Source organism: Lutzomyia longipalpis, chromosome 1, assembly GCF_024334085.1.
Source record: "Lutzomyia longipalpis isolate SR_M1_2022 chromosome 1, ASM2433408v1".
In the NCBI taxonomy this organism is placed as follows: domain Eukaryota; kingdom Metazoa; phylum Arthropoda; class Insecta; order Diptera; family Psychodidae; genus Lutzomyia; species Lutzomyia longipalpis.
The window spans coordinates 10,141,491-10,158,829 of NC_074707.1; the positions used below are offsets into that span (position 1 = coordinate 10,141,491).

Genomic DNA, 17,339 nt, shown 5'->3' on the forward strand with positions numbered 1-17,339 from the left:
CGGATGTTCTAGAGAGTTGTAGGGTTTGTTAAGAGCTTTCATTTGATCCCGAGTTGATCAAAATCGGTTAAGCCGTTTTCGAGTTATGGTCGATTTTCGATGAAAACTTGTGGCGGCTATATTGACTAAACGGCTTGACCGATTTTCGAAAATGAGGTATCCTTAGAAAGGTCTTGATGGCCCCTATAACATACCAAAATTTCAGATCTGTAGCTATTATAGGAGCTGAGATAAAGTGAAAACAAAATTTGGGGGTTATTCAAAATGGCGGACGGAGTGGTGGGAGGTTGGATTTGACTTCATACTCGGATGTCTTCCAGTCGATATTTAAACTTTGCCGTTGACCGCAAGTCTCTATCTATTACCGTTCTCCTGCAATTAAACTTTATGCCACGGCCGGACGGACGGACGGCCGGCCGGACGGACGGACGGACACTTTTTTTGGAGCATACGTTTTTTGGAATGTAGGGACCCTAATTCGTGCTCATCCCAAGTTTGAGCCCGATCGGACAACATTGCATTTTAGGTGGTACACAGAAGCTGTGCTATTCTTTTCTTCGAAAGAATCACAGCTAAAAAAATTTAGCAATCCTGCCAGGAGCTCGTAGGCATTAATTTCATCTTGTGTGTAAATAAAACAATTAAATTTCTAAAATCAGACACGGAAATCAGCAAACACTCCCAGTATAGTGGCTCAGCAGCCCCCTTGAGGTGAAAGAAAGAAGGATGTTTGGGAGAAGAGGTAAAATGATATGGTGAAAATGTTTTTGATGTTACATGTACTGTATGCTCGTCAATTGCCATATACAATCCATTAATTAACGCACAATGAAAGCTCCTGGCTGTGTGCATACATCAACGCATTCATTTATGTTGCGCGCATGAAATTTCACCAAGCTTCAAGAACACAAATCTCAACTGAATGCATTTTTCACGCTCCCAACCATCTCGTGACGTCTTATCATTGTCCATTTATCACATCATATAATATATTTTAACCCCCGTCCACTGAGCTTTTGAAACATCTTTATACTTTGCTGCGTGTACCGCCTTTATGGCTTTTCCTTGTCAAAAACTCAATAAATACAACGAAGATGAGGTACCTACCTACCTCTATTCGCCATTAGAAGTGGGAGGTTGGGAAGCATTCCCAAATGCAATCCTTAGGCTAAGACTTCGTATATTATGATGAAGAACGTGTGTACGGGGAGATTTTCAACACCAAAAACACAACGCACGTTTCAACACCACCGAACCTCCCACTTGCATGCGGCTCCAAAAGGTAAAGGGGAGAGAAAATTGAGATTCCATAGAAGCGATATATAAGCCCTGGCAAAATTGATGGATTATTTGATGCAATTGAAACAAGGTAAGAGTGCAACTAATGCTAGTAACTTGTGGCATATTTGCAGACCTTCTTGTATTCACATCGTGATGATTATAGACATTTTCCATTCATCCCACCTCACCACAAAAACGCCCAGAAGTTGAGAATTTTATTGCTGCAACAACCAAAATAAGAGTAAAAAAGCCAAATTCACCTCCCCAACAGCATTCATGCCACAAAAGCATTTTATGAGCTGCCACAATGCGTGCAAATTTCATTCAATTTCCACCTTCTGGGCATTTTTCAAAGGAGTATCAAGTGGCGCAATATTTTGTGCCAAAACACCCCAAATTATTGAATCAAATTCAATGAAAGTAAATAGTGTTGCAAGTTAGTAATTTAACAGAGACATCCTCTGGGTATATAGGTATAAATTTCTACTTTCTGCCCTTTATCTTGCAATAATAAAATTCATACCACCTCTTTTGTAGAGAAATTCCCGCCAACAGGTGTTTTCGCAGTGAGAACAAACCTCTGCCGTGTGTGTGGAAATTTCTCTATCAATGTGAATTTCTTCTTTCTTATTTTTAGTCCACTGAGGCAAAGAATGGAAAGTTCATGTCTTATTTTTCTCCGATCAATTGCTCACGATACCGTAAAAATTGACGCATTGGGAATTTCTTATTTTGCGAAAAGGAATCTATTCATTTTGATGCTCTATATTGAGGCTTAAGTAAGACTTATTCTAAAAAAGAACAAAAATAATTGTGGGAAGCTTTAAACAGTTCAAGAAAGCTTAAAAAACTTCCGATTGTCCTTTACAGAAGGGCTAGGAAAGGATTTCCCAAGAAATGCATAAACCACGCCTATATTTTGCTTCATTTTCATTACTTTTTTTTATAAAAACACATGTAAGCATTCAGAATATTTCTAAGGTCTTTTTTTATTAATTTAAATTTTTTTAAATTTGTTTTTCAAAGCTTCCGGTGTTCGTCAGAGGAAATTCCCGCTCACCTAAGGAAAAGCAGCAATTAAAACCAAAGCTTTCGACCCCAATAGCGGGTCTTCTTCAGTGGTCTTGTTTGTCGTTTCTTGGGGATTTTCCTCCTCTCTCAATGTTCCACACACTCATTAGGGTTTCCCGCAGAATTTTCCTTTTAATTTTCTATTTTCTACTCTTTGTACTTCCGTGTTTGATGAATATTCTCTGTTATTTAATTTTCTTTTAATTTTTATATCATAAAAAACATTTTGTAGAGTTTTTGATTCTATTGAGAACTTTCATCATCAAAGAAGACTTTCCTCCTTTTTTCTTCAATTTATTGAATAAATTTAAAATTTATTTTTCAGAATATTCAGCAAGATCAGCAAAACCGTTTCTTCGTACCTCTTAATCATTTTATTTAATTAAATAATATTAATTAATCCTCGTGTATGTAATTTTTATAGCTCCAGTGTTACGTACACGTTTAGCATCATACATAGATTTTTATCACAGAGCACGAATAAGAAATCAAGTGGAAAAAATTAATTAAAACGGTTTGAAGATTGCGTGTAAAATGCGAAAGTCTTCTTCCTCCATTAAAACATAATATAATATATATGTATGCAATAGTAAAATTGAATGATGTGTCATCCAGACAGGATTATAAATTATGATCGTATATGAATAAATTGTCTAAACCCTCCTTCACGTCGCTCTTGTGACTGTATCAATGACGTGAAGGAAAACGCTTCAATTACCCACAGTCCAATGTAAATTATTTAAATGACCTCTCACCTCGACTCTCCCACAAAATTCAAGCATTTCTTCGTCGACCAATTGCCAATTGTTTGATTCTTTTCACTTCGCACCAGACACGCCACATTTGAGAGAGGATACTTTAGATAGATAAATTACACAACACAAAAGAGATGATTTTTTTTTACATCGTGTGTGTGATAGACTCCGCGCGCACCTCCCCTAATCGCAACAAAGGTTAGAATAAAAATCCCCAACACAATAGACACTTTATATTGATTTCCATTGAGACTTCTCTCCACCTCTTTGCTGTATGTTGTACGTGATTTTCAATAGATAAACATTTCATTTTCAATTCACTCTCCATTCTCAATTTGGCGGAATTGTTGCTGCTGCATTGGACTTTTTTTTATATATATTCAAACTCTCTTTAGCTCTCCTCATAATCAGGAAAAACACACACACGATCTATGTGGAATGATCGCAGAGGTAAACACGTGCTCCAGGTCATGATATCTCAAATACAATTGCTATGTACACACCATGTCTCATTGCTTATGCTGCTGAGAGGTGTTGTTTTTTCTCTCACGTTATAAAAAAGTGCCAAAGACCAATATTTGAATGTAACCACACCGTAAAATACTTTTTCTTTTCCTTCCTCACCAGATAAAAATGCAATGAGAAAAAGGTCTTTCTTTAGGCAAACAAAAAGGTGAAAGAGCTTTTATAAGAAGGTACCAAACTAACAATTAAAAAAAAAACTATCTTAATAACTTGACATGTTACGCACTTTTACGATTTATTCTGTGTAATTTACATTTTTACTCCTTACACCATGTGCGCACCCAAAGAAGAAATGCTTGAAAAACAAAGCCGTTCATAAAGACTTTCATCACGATGGTGAAAAGAGATTTTCGCGCCCCGATTGCATGAAAGACAAGCAGTATTCACACAAAAAAAGAAAGATTTGTTTATTATTCTTCATTTAAGAAGTTGAAATTTTCCGGGAAATTTTAATGCATCTTCTATATTCTTTTCAAAGAAAATTGTGAAATTGGAATTGATTAATTCTACCAATCTTAAATTGAATTGCAAAAGAATTTAGAAGAGTTTGAATCAATTTATAGAGTTATCGATGAATACGCTTTGAATCATAATTTTGGGACAATTATTAAACAAATTTTGGGACAGTTAAATTAACTATATGTTGATGATCACACAATGCCATTTTCAAACTTTTTTTAAAATAATTTACCCTTAAAATAATAAACAAATATATCTGAAAATAAAAAAAAAATAAAATAAACTAATACTGTTGAATTCTTTGTCTCAGAATCCTATCTTTAAGGCTCAGGATTGTTTTTCCAACATAAAGCATATTTCATTCACATAATAAAACATAGACAAAACCGCTATTGAGACACGTGAATAATCTATTTTTTACCTCATTTAAATATCCTTTTGAGACAAATAGACAAAAATAAGGAAAATTATCTGATTGTGATAAAGTTGATCGAGCTTTGGGACAACTTATCTACCTTTGGGACAAGTTGTCTAACCTTGGGACAGCCTACCTAACCTTGAAGGAAATAATCCTTTTAATTAAACTTTGGAACAAACGATCTAAATAGCGAAAGCTAAAACAATAATTGAAATTTTCACGAAAACTTTAAATTTTTATGAAAATTTATGAAATCTTAAAAACACTCACATGCAATATAAAAACCTTAACGCCCTTTTCTTCGTGATCTCTACCTTTGCTTGTTTGATGTTGTAAAACATGTAACTTTCATTGTGAAATACAGAATGGATGTTTAATGTAAAAGGAAGTATCGCGTATACCTTCAAAATCAAAAAATAGCCCCAATGTGTTTACAAGAGCGCACACGAAGTGTTAAATAAATTTCCATTTTCATGTAAAGAAGAAAATATCAAAAGATTGGGAGTTTTTTTTTTAGTAAAAAGTAAGCAGGTAGAGATGCAAGAAAAATCAACAAGATGAATCTTGGGGAAATTGTTTGCAAAATGAAAGTATGCCGGCCCTCAGCATACGTGCACATCTACATAATTGTTATTTTTAGGTGCACCCATCAACAAATTTTTAACCACAAAAATTCCAACTTTTACTTCACCCCGAAGCGACGCAGAAGACAAATTTGTAGTTGAAAAAAAAAAAGCACATCGCTTCACTTTGCAAAATCACCATGTAATTCAGCGCGACATACTTCCGGTGGTCCCCAACCACCGTCATCATCATCATGAAAAAGCATTGGAATTACTGTTAATAACAAAGGTGTTGCTGTAACGTGAAATTCTACAATTTTGTGTGTCTCTTCCTAAGTGTTTCAAACCATATATAATTTTCATTTTTTTTTTTAAAATGAAAATGAAAATGTACAATACCACAAATCCCATCAACACGATTTACCACTCTATCCGCATAATCTATTCCCTCGCACAACATAACTATTTTTTTCTTATGTTTTCTGTTTCTCTAACTAAGCACTAAAATCCCATTTTAATGTTGCTCGCGCCAAAATTTGAATTATGAGGGAAATTCCGTATTTAGTCTCGAAAAATTATAAATCTCTCCCCCTGAAAATACAGCAACATTTCATTATAAAATATTCTCCTCTTGGCGCAATTTTAGATCCAAATCAGAGCACTTTCCTGCACCCAACTAAATAGCATGACACTCAAAACTATACGCGATCCATTCACGAAAAATTTCTGCCATTTGTCATTTTTCTCTCTATATGCTCTCTTTTTCCCTCCATCATTATGTAATTTGACCAATTTTTGTGACAACACAATTGTATAGAGAGTTTTCCCTTTCAATTGACTACTCCCCCACTTTCCCCCCAACCCCACCCAACCAAATGAAAGAGAGATAAAAACCCCCTTTTTTGGCGGAGTGAGAGGTGCAAAAAAATTTCACATGCAAATCATTTCCATGTAATTTTTCATTCGTGTGCTTGTTGGTGACTTTTGATCAAGATTAAAATTGTCACAGGTTGAGAAAACATGACTTCAATTGTGATTTTGCGATTCATATCGTGGTGGATAGTGGAGAAAAAGACTTTAATGAAAAAATACAGTGTGTGTAAAATTTACAATCAAATGCAATAAGTTGAAAAAAAACAAGGTTAAAAATTTAATTTATTTTTGAATCAATTAACTTAATGAATCGCATGCCGTACAATAGTTAAATTCAAATTAGCTTAATTGTTTTATAACTGACGTTTGATCTGCTTGGAAAGTAAAAGATAATTATTTTTAAAAAAGATTAAATGGAAAGGTGGAGAGAGGGATGAATCATTCATCAAAAAAAGATTCATTGAATTAATTTTTTTTTAATAAGCAATCATTCATTTTTTTATTTTTTATTCAAATTGACTTTGCATTGAGACTCTACGAGGATAGTGACGTAATAAAGGACAAGAACCAATGAGAGCGCTTCTTTGATTTTCTCAGCAAATCAGAGTTCTTCGCATTCTTCTTCTTCATTTACATTTCATGGAGCTCTAATAAAATCTCTCGTCTTGCCTAACGAGAAAGATTCATTGAATTATTTTTTTTTAATAAGAAATTATTCATTTTTTAATTCAAATTGACTTTGCAGTGAGATTCCACGAGGACGATGACATAATAATGGACAAGAACCAATAAAAATGCTTCTTTGATTCTTCTCAGCCAATCAGAGCTCTCGACATTCTTCTTCTTCTTCAATTACATTTCATGGAGCTCTAATAAAATCTCTCGTCTTGCCTGACGAGAAAAATTCATTCAATTATTTTTTTTTAATAAGAAATTATTCATTTTTTAATTCAAATTGACTTTGCAGTGAGATTCCACGAGGACGGTGACGTAATAAAGGACAAGAACCAATTAGAACACTTCTTTGATTCATCTGAGCCTATCAAGGCTCTTCGCATTCTTCTTCTTCTTCAATTACATTTCATGGAGCTCTAATAAAATCTTTCGTCTTGCCTAACGAGAAAGATTCATTGAATTATTTTTTTTTAATAAGAAATTATTCATTTTTTAATTCAAATTGACTTTGCAGTGAGATTCCACGAGAACGGTGATACAATAAATAACAAGAACCAATGAGAACACTTCTTTGATTCATCTGAGCCAATCAGGGCTCTTCGCATTCTTCTTCTTCTTTTACATTTCATCGAGCTCTAATAAAATTTCTGGTCTTGCTAAGCAAATGGAACGTACTGTATTTTTTAAATAACAAATAATACCCGGCTCTTAGACATTTCAACGAAATTGGTAAGAAATTTGAGAGAATTGCTGGGAAAATTGGAGTGAATGTAATAAAATACGAAGAAAATGAGTGGAGCCACCTTGCAAAATAGATCATTTCCTGGATTATTCCGACAAAACAACATAATGAGTGAAGAATTTTGCGCACAACCGAAAAAAAACCACAACCATCGCAAGAAAACTTTCGCTTGTCCTCCAGCGTAAACACCATTTGAAAAGTATCTCGGCAATAAGTGAAAAAGCCCTCTCTTTCGGTGGAAATTACTCTTGATTTTCAATGTTGTTTACCAATTTACTCACACCACAAAAAAACTCACCTTCTTCCTCCTTCAAATTGTTCCGCGAAAACAATTCCAAAGACAAGATCACTTGCATTTTCTCTTAACGTATGAAAAAAAAAACTTTTCTTCTCACAAGAGATGCTGGAGTGCTTTGCAATTTGCATAATCAAATAGTAAAATGCATATATCGTCTAAATTGCATCTCTATTCGCAAAAAGGCACACACAGCGCCAAGACAAAATACTCATTTTCACTAATAATGATAATTTCACCTTCTCCGCCGCAATAAATACCATAAAATGTGTATAAGAGAAGGTAAAAGCGCAATGTTGCAATTGTTGCAAATAAAACTTAAATCTAATTCTTCAACAACACCTCTGATTGTATTTTTAGTGAAGAGTTTAGCGAAGAGATCGCAACATTTACCGCCTTGATACCCAACAATTTTTCCCCAACACCGACTAATAATTTTAGCCAAATGCCCGTGAGTTGAGGATAAATTACCAGTGCGACATTGCACATTGCTACAATGCTACAAAATAAACCACAAAAGCATCAAAGAGTTCAAAAACTCTGCGTAGAAGGTGGAAACGTTGCGCTTTTCTCATTGAAGATAATTATCGTTGTGGAATAATTGAAATTATTCAAATAAATTGCTCAAATTGCAATAGAGACAAGAAGACTGGCAAGAAGATTTTGATGAGAGAAATTAGCATCTCTGTTGAGACATTGGGAAAGATATTGCAGTAATTTTCATGACCACCCATTAATAAAGCTCCACGGGAGATGTTTTACCTTTAGCACTGCAACTGCCTTTTTGCACCGCATGACGTGGTGCAAATGCATCACGGAAAAGAGTTAATTTATACCTGGCAAATACATGTAAATATACAAAGAAAATGCAACCATTCACAGGATATGTGCGTAAGAAGAAAAAACCATCGTGAAAGAACATCAAGTTCCATATGAGTTGAAGAAAGAAAAAAAATACTTTCATTTATCCAATTTAGAGTGAAATTGAAGACATAACCATATAGAGTTGAGTGTGAAAATCATGTAGTTAAATTTACCAATAAAATCTTAATGAGTAACCCTTCGAGCGGAAAAGGTAAAAAAGAAGGAATAAAAGAAATGAAGGTTTGCGACTTTGTTGAATGCTCAATTTTAGGAATTACGTTTCAAAGTGAAAGAATTTTTTGAAAATTATTTTAAAAGCCGTTTTTTCCTTTAAAGGAAAAAGAAAGCATAAATTGCTGCATTTTGAATTTAATTTAATTTTTTATTCGTTGAGCTTTGTTCTTTCCTTCAGGTATGAAATTTTGCAAAGTTTCAAAGCTATGGTTCGAAAAATACGATTAGAAAATTATATTAAAAATTGTGATTTAAGTTTTTGTTGAAAGTTATTAAATTAGGCTATTTTAGCTCCTTTTTTTAGGTTCCTTTATTAAAGTTTTATTCCAATTACATTTTAATTTTTATATAATTGTAATAATTTCTGGATAACATAAAATTAACATAACATCAAAAATAAATTTTATTTTTAACGAAAAAATGATTAAAACTGAAATATTTAACTTTATTGAACTATTATTGAAAAAAAAAAAAAAAGAATTAAACCTAATACTTTTATTTAATACTTTATTTCAAAATCCTATTTTAGACATAACCTAAAATTGAGACGCCATTTTGAAAAAAGATCTAATTTTAATTAAATCAGCTCAAATTGTTTTTTTTTTTAGTTCAAACATTTTAAAGTCATCTTTTACCCATAAATCCATGAACCAAAAATTTTTATAAAAGAAATTTTCAAATTAAAAAATTGAAAACTTCCCTAAAAGATATGAAACTTTTCAATCCCTCGCACCAGTTGCACTGTGCATTTAACAGTCTGCAACGTACCGTGAGTTCCTCAATTATTTCAATATCCATATAAACCACGGATTTTTTTGTATTCACTTTTCCAAAAGATCATTAATATGTTAATTTTTCGAAATAACCGTCCTTTTTTATGTCTCAATAAAAGCGACATCGTCAATCACTCGTCTTGTAGAAAGTAACTTGCATATTTTTGGTGTTCTTTTTTTTCTCAGTCAGGAAAAGGAGGACACACAACTTTGGGGGGATTTTCAATTGATGAATTTTTCCTTTCGTTTTAGCCCCAAGGATTAAAGTGAAATTTTGCGTTTTCGGTGAATGCGCACGTGAATTTTCTTTACATTTCGGAAGGGGACGGCTTTCCTTGTTAACAACGCTTAAAGCCAAACCACATGCACGTGTATAAAAGCGCACTAAATGACATGAAATATCCGCCTCTTTAGCATTCCCATCAAGTCATTCAGTATGAAGATGAAATTGAAATGCGTGATCGCATTTTATGATCATAATTTTTTGGTATAAAATTTCTTGGTTTCTTCAGTATATTAAACAAAAAATGTCGTTCTGATTTTCACTCTCTCATTTTCTTGATAAACTTTTGCATATTGCTTCCTGTGCGTGAAACTTTCTCGTGCGCGCTGACATTGAGCGGAAATGCCCTGGCATTTAATGTGATATGCTATCAAAAATCTAGTTGGGATAACTCTAGCAAGAAAAAACCGAAATCTTGCATTTTCTTTTAATTTAATCAGAGAAGCAAAATGCAGATTGTTTTGTATGACAAATCACCGTCAATGGAGGAGAAAATAGTTGGACATATGGCCAACGTGGTAGACATTTAGCCACATGTGAAGGCAAAACGACATCATTCGTGGTGCATAGGGGAAATTGTGAAAGAATGTAGCAATTTGTATATATAGAAGAAAGATATATATGTTTATTTGTACAGGATATATGTAAGAAAAAAATCTCTCTACATTCATTCCCTTTCATATGGGTTTAATTGAAGGAAAAAAAAGAGTCTTTCTGCTTAAATGTTTATGCATGTTCACGACTCTTTCCCTTCATTCAATCATCACACAAACCCATTGCGTTGGATGGAAGAATAAACCACAGAAATGGGATTTTCTTCTACCAGCCACATATATTTTTTTTTTTAAATTAATTTCTTTTAATCCCTCTGTGAGATGAAAATGCAGTTATTCATAGCATATTATGTACAATGTTGTAAAATTAAGCCCAAGAAATTGATTTAAATTTTATTATTCTCATTGCTCCCTTTTTCTTTCATACACTCTTAAAAACAATAATGTGGAATTTTATTTGAAAACGCTTATTGCATTCGGTTAACACTTGGAAGATACGAATTTCTAACATCAAATTTTGAGCTTACTTTTCTATTACAGTGGGAGCCCAGTACAACGACGGCTTGGTTGAACTACTCTCGCGCATTGAAAATAATGAATGTGAAGAGTACATCCGAGTGATTTAAAAAAGTCAAATTGGCAGCGATTACCAGTTTTGTCCTCCAAATGTTAAATATCTTTCGATTTGGTCATTTTAATCAAAGTTAATTGATCATTTACCAAAATGAATTTTTGGTAGATTGAATAAGTGAAATGAACTTTTTTTGATAAGATTTTTTTAACCAAATTTTAACCTTTTAAATTCGTGAAATATTATTTTTCGTAGATTCAATAGATGAAATGCTCTTCTTGTTGTTTTATTTCTGTTTGTTTAGCTAATTGATTCTGCTAGTATTTTTTAAATTCAATTCATTTCACTGATTTATTTGACTCAAGTTTACAATATATTTTAAGTTCTTTTGTCTTGAATGATTAAGTTTACTTATTTTCACCGTTTCATTCTGTGATTCTGTCATTGATTAACTCCTGCCTTTTTTTCAGTCTTTTCAATTGATTTTAATCTCTTAATTTTCCATTCAATAATATACTTTAGTACGCTCTGTATAAAAAAAACTCAAAGATCTCTTTCAATAATAAGTAAATAAGTTTCCAGCTAAATTATTTTTAAGGGTGCAACTTCCTCATACAATACAAAACAGACTATAATAAGAAGCACACAATATTCCATGGAAGTGCACTTGATCACTTCTCTTTCACTACACACACCGCGAGTTAAATGCATGTTTTGTTTACACAATTGAGAAATTTCTTGGTACAGTAATGGAGAAAGAGGCAAATTTGCTCGTAAAATACGAAATGACTGATTAAAATTATTATATTTCCTCACAGAGACCTCATTATACAAGAATTTTTTCTTTACGTCTTACTCCCCTTCAAAATCTCCATTTTCTCCACACTCGAGAGACTCTCTGTTTTTTTTTAGTAAGTAGTAATAGTAATTCTTTGTTCTTTTTTAATCACGACTTCCTCTCTTTTGGTGTATTACGAATGCGGCTATAGCCGCAAATACTTGAAAACTTTAATAATGAAAACATGAATCACGTTCTGATCATCAAAATGTTATAAAGCTCCGTGAATGATGTAAAAAATATTATTTTACACAGATGATATAGCACCATTATTCACTATTCTCGCGCATTTTGATGAATTTCGACATTTTGACATTTTATTCGCTACATTATAAGTATTTAATAAGCAATATATTCAATACCCCAAGACAACCTCCTTCTGTGCTTAATTATTTTTGCTTTATTCTATTCCCAGGGAATATTTTCCAGCACATTGCCTCCACACATGAAGGTCCAACATACTGCCCACTATTGGGAAATATATGGGAAATTAAAATCCACAAATACTGCAAAAAATCTATTTTATAGCCCAACAAATCTTTTACAGCTTTATTCCTTTTTTTTCTTCTCTTAATCATTCCCTGCCACCACACCTCGAATCACCCGAAAAAAAAAGACTTCTTCAACATAAAACAGACAATTTTTAATTATAGACCTGAATTTATCTCCATACACTGAGATTTATATCAAAAGGAGAAAAAAACAGCCAACGAGCATTTAGTTCTTGTGCAATGCAAGAGATCTTCAACAAGCAGCGGAATACTAGAGCGGAAACTGATGGAGCTTTTTTTGTGTGTGCAGCAGCATATAGCCCCTTCTTGTAAATAAAAGCACGCACAGTATTGCAACATAAAACATTTTTCAATAATTTCCGCATTTTTTTCATTCTCCCCTCATTTTTCCTCATCATGATTAGTTTTTATTTTACCATCGTGTAGAGAGTAGTTAAAAAAAAAATAACACCGCATATCACAGACTGAGAGAGCGCTAAAAAAGTCATTTTTCATGCTCCACTGACTTTACTTCAGCTGTTACACATTTTTTTTAGCAAGGTAAATTTTTGGGACATGTAAAAGTTTCGGTTTAATATTCATATTGAAGGAATTGAACACACCCTAAAATACATTACAACCCGCACCACAAGATTTATTGGATTATAATAGCTCTCTCGCTGGGTATGGTGGAAGTTTCATGAAAATTTGTGAAGATTTCTTGAAAAGAATAAGAAAACATTTTTTTATGAATCAGAATTGATTTTTTCTTAATCTTGTTTTTGAACCTTTGATCATAGAATTTCTTGTTGCCAAGTAAAGATGATTTTCCAATTTTTTAAAGACCTGATGAAGATAAAAAACTGATTGGAAAGTCTTAAAAAATACTAAATTGTCACGAGAAAAAGTTTTCTTTTAGAAATTGAAAGTTTCTTGTTCCTGAAAACTTCGAGCTTTGATCTTAGAAATATTTTTTTGTAAAATAAAATTAATTTCCTAAATTTTAAAGACCTGATGAAGGTAGAATACTGATATGAAAAGTCTTTAAAAAGATATCGAATTGACAGGAGAAAAGTTTTTTTTTTACCAATTAAAAGTTTTTTGTTCTTGAATACTTCGAGTTTGATCTTTAAGAAAGCTATTTTTTGTTAAAGAAAAATTATTTCCTAAATTTTGAAGACCTGATGAAGGTGAACAGTAGACTCAAAAAGATATAGAAATATCGAATTATTGAAATTTTTATTTCCATTTTTTTCCTTACTATTAAAATATCAGAAAATTATTCAAAAGAATTCAATTCTTTTCAACCATTTAGAATATTTCCCCTTGCGGCAACTGCCGTCTCAGTGCTGACTGTCAAAATATAAGACAAAACAACAGAAAGTCCTGATAAATCTGAATTATTACTCCGTATAAACACCGCGTAATTTTTAAGCAACATTTTCGTTCCAAAATAATTTATGTTCATTCAAACGACAGCATTATGTTCATGTTGAAGAATAATATGAGCATGTTGACAAAACCAAAATGCCTAATGTGTGTATTTTGGAAGGCTACGTGACCCCTGTGTTTTGGTGGTAGAAAGGTGTTGGGAAATGGACAAATCAATACGAAAGGAAATCATGATGTGTGGAAGGGGATAATTTTAATGCCTTTCCACCCTCACTATATATAGTTTAGTCTAGCAGCCCTCGCGGTAACCAACCATAAATGAACTCCAAATTCATAGCGACAGACATACACTGTGAGTTTTTTTTATTTTTTTCTTTCAGGGTAATCAGAGACATGTAGAAGTGGAACATTAAATATTTATCACAAGACAAGACATGGAAGAAAAAATGCAGTTATGAGCATTTTTGGAAGTGCAAGATAAACACCATTGATATCCATATACATAGTATGATGGGTAAACATTAGAGAAGATGCGAGAGAGAGAGAGGATTTGTGAGAGTCAACTATGAGATCCAGATGGTGTAGATTATTCCGATGGGAAAGTGCACGTGAACTATTGAAAAGAATATACAACTGGCCAATTTCCATCGATGCCATCCTTCCCACCACATTTTATTGGTGATTGTTGGGTAAATTTTGAACAATGGAAATTGATTTCCCTCTTGCATTCACATTCGATGTAGTCGCGATACGGTGTCGCGTTGTTTGCAACCTTTTTCACATTTTGTGAGATGATGAACCCTAATTGGTTTCAAAATGTCCCCAATCTGCCATCTCTCTAAACTTTTTCGGGTAAATTCCCTTTAATCTTCCACGAATAATTCTTCGTATTTTTTTTTCGTGTCTTAATACATAAAACCCCGTTAGCGACACACAGATTCAAGAGAAAAAACAAGAAGCAATATCAATTTTCTTCTTATACCTTCTTTTATTTTTCCCATTGAATGTGGGTCTGTCGGTGGGCAAAAGTTTTTTTTAAAGATCTTTCTTGTGTATGCCGCCAATGGAGAGAGGTCTTCCTTATCAATGTTCAATCTTCAATCTTCCACAATTCAAACCACCAACAATCACTCACCTATCATTTTGTACGAATATTGCATCTTTCAGACGTAGAGAGACCCAACAAATAACTTTACAAATAACAGTCTTGCCACACACATTCCTTTTTTTTACCTTCCCTATGAGAAGTTACCAACTTTGGCTTTACGCGCGTATAAACCTTGATAAAATCTCAATTTAATTTAACTACACACAACAAGATGATCCGCCGATACATTGCAAAAAGGGGGAAAAATATGAGATTTATTTTTTCAGATGCAACATGGAAACACATCAATGATGCGATATTTCTCCATAATCAACATTTTCTAATTATGCTAATATTGTTATTATATATAGAGAAGTCTGCATTGCTTTTCTTTCAATATACGTATCTATCTAAATGTGAATAGACACAGGGTGTGGCAATGAGAATGCAATCTCACAAATTTAAATTTCTAATTCATATCAATAATCTTTTGAAAATCATCTCGGGAACTCACTTAGAAATGTAAGAGAAGGCGTAAACATATAGAGACTAAACGACTAAACGTAAACAGATCAACGTTGGTAAGTGAGTTGAAAGACATTTAGAGGAAACCGCTTATAATATCCCTATTCCGAATGTCAAGAATACGCTAACTAGACCATTTTAATAGGATACAGGCTGAAAGAATGCCTAAGTGGTTACTGAACCTAAACCTGATAAGCGTAAACAGATTATGTTTTCTTAACGATTTTACTTCATGCGAGAATGTAGTGTAAAATTCTTTACAAAACCCATAAAAAATTGTCTAAGGATCCTACATTCGTTAGTACGACTCCTATAATAACAGATTTAGCAAAACCGTAAAGAAAATAATCAGCTAAAAACTTACAAAGTCTCTTAACTTACGCTTTTAAAGTGAGTTCCCTTATTATTATTTTCTCTTGGCAGTTTATCGATAATTTGAAATATTTGAGAAGAGATTGAAGTACAAAGCCAAAGCTAGAGCTTCTCCGCCTTAAACCTAAATACCACATCAAGATTGATTTCACAAAAATCATCTATAAAGTGCCTCCTATCGTGCAATTTATCAGACTAACTTTTATCAATTAAAATCATTAAAATACCAACTAATTCAATGCACACCAGAAAGTAAAAGAGAAGCATTTTATTTAATTAAATTAATTAAATTGCATTTCAATTGCCACACCCTATTCCACATATTGAGTGAAAATGTCTCTTCTAATGATTGACAACCAAAGAAAAAACTTCATCACTTTAATGCATCACTAAATATTCTTGTAATAGAGGAATTTCCTTTTCTGGTTGTCTGTTTTCACATTCACGCCGTACTATTTTCTTTTCCTTTTCACAAACAAATCTCTTTTATGCCACCAAATACGAATGGAGATTTGAGGACATGCTGAATAATGTAGAAAAAAAATAAGACTACGTTGTAGAGACGACCCTTTAGTATTTCCCGGAGGTTATTTGATATAATTAATCACGGGGGAAATAAAAAAAGAATGAACACATGGTAAACAAGAGAAGGTGAATTTAGCTTGTACTTTCATTGATTTTCAATCAACTCGATGCTTCTGTTGGGGCGTTTCAAGATTACTTGGCGAGGAAATAAAAAAAAACCCGCCGAAGCAGAATTTTTCTGATTAGTCATTCAGTGCACGATAAAAAGAGAAATTTCAGAATTTCCCATCCAGGGAGAGAAAGAAGACGTCATCGTCAGAGGTGAAAGACCACGCTGCGTAAAGGTAAAACACCTAATTTTCTCTCCGCCCAACATCTAACGCAATAAACAACCAAGAAAGCAGTTAAAATGAATGTAAAAAAATACACACCATGGAAAAAAGTAATCTCGCAATTAATGAAGAGAAGAATTCTGGAGCAATTGAAATTCTCCGGAGCTGCGATAACAATCATCATCTACATGAGGTGAGAGCAATTGTAGGCAATACACGTGTATGTCGTGCCGCACAAAAGGTGAGGCGACCTCGAAAGCAAAAAAAAAAAAAGAATCTTTCTCACCAAATTGAGAACACTCTTTGGCAATGAAGAAATCAATTTTGAACAGGCCAAATTGTATAAATTCATTGCCTCATTTTTCACCATTTCACCACCAAGTCTCTGCGCATCTCTCCTCATTTTCGTTTTGCTTTAATTGCACACCGAGCATTCTTCATTGGAACTTCTTTCAAACTTCCCGCCTCAACATCTCACGATTCTTCAGAAAGGTTCACTCCTCTTCCCCTTGATGTGGTACCTTCAGCACCGGCAAATTTGTCTATTTGATACGTGGAATTCTTCTGTTATTTTTTTTTTGCTCTTAATCCACCATCTCTCCCGCAATAGAACATCCCAAATTAATTTCTTCTCATGAACTTTTTTTCTCTTCATTTTGTATAAAATCTCTGCGTGAAAATTTCACGTCCGCTCATCGATTCCATGCCATCATTTTTGGCCTCATCGTGTACTGAAGGTTTGTTGGCGGTTAAAGCAAAAATAAAAAAGGAACGAACCTTGTGTGAAAATAGCCACTACAGTCAGGTATTGGTTAACGTCGCATGGGATATACTCTTTCCA

At 33.3% G+C, this 17,339-nt stretch overlaps 1 protein-coding gene and 1 long non-coding RNA gene across 3 annotated transcripts in view; both read right to left on the reverse strand.

Moving 5' to 3' along the window:
• The window catches only part of LOC129788275 (klarsicht protein), a 166,813-nt gene that overhangs the window by 77,912 nt on the left and 71,562 nt on the right, over nt 1–17,339 (reverse strand). The window lies entirely within an intron of this gene.
• Nucleotides 2,489–17,339, reverse strand: part of LOC129790636 (uncharacterized) — a 28,957-nt gene continuing 14,106 nt past the window's right edge. Inside the window, exon 2 of the long non-coding RNA XR_008750595.1 lies at nt 2,489–17,293. This is a non-coding gene — a long non-coding RNA (uncharacterized LOC129790636). The remainder of the gene's footprint in view (nt 17,294–17,339) is intronic.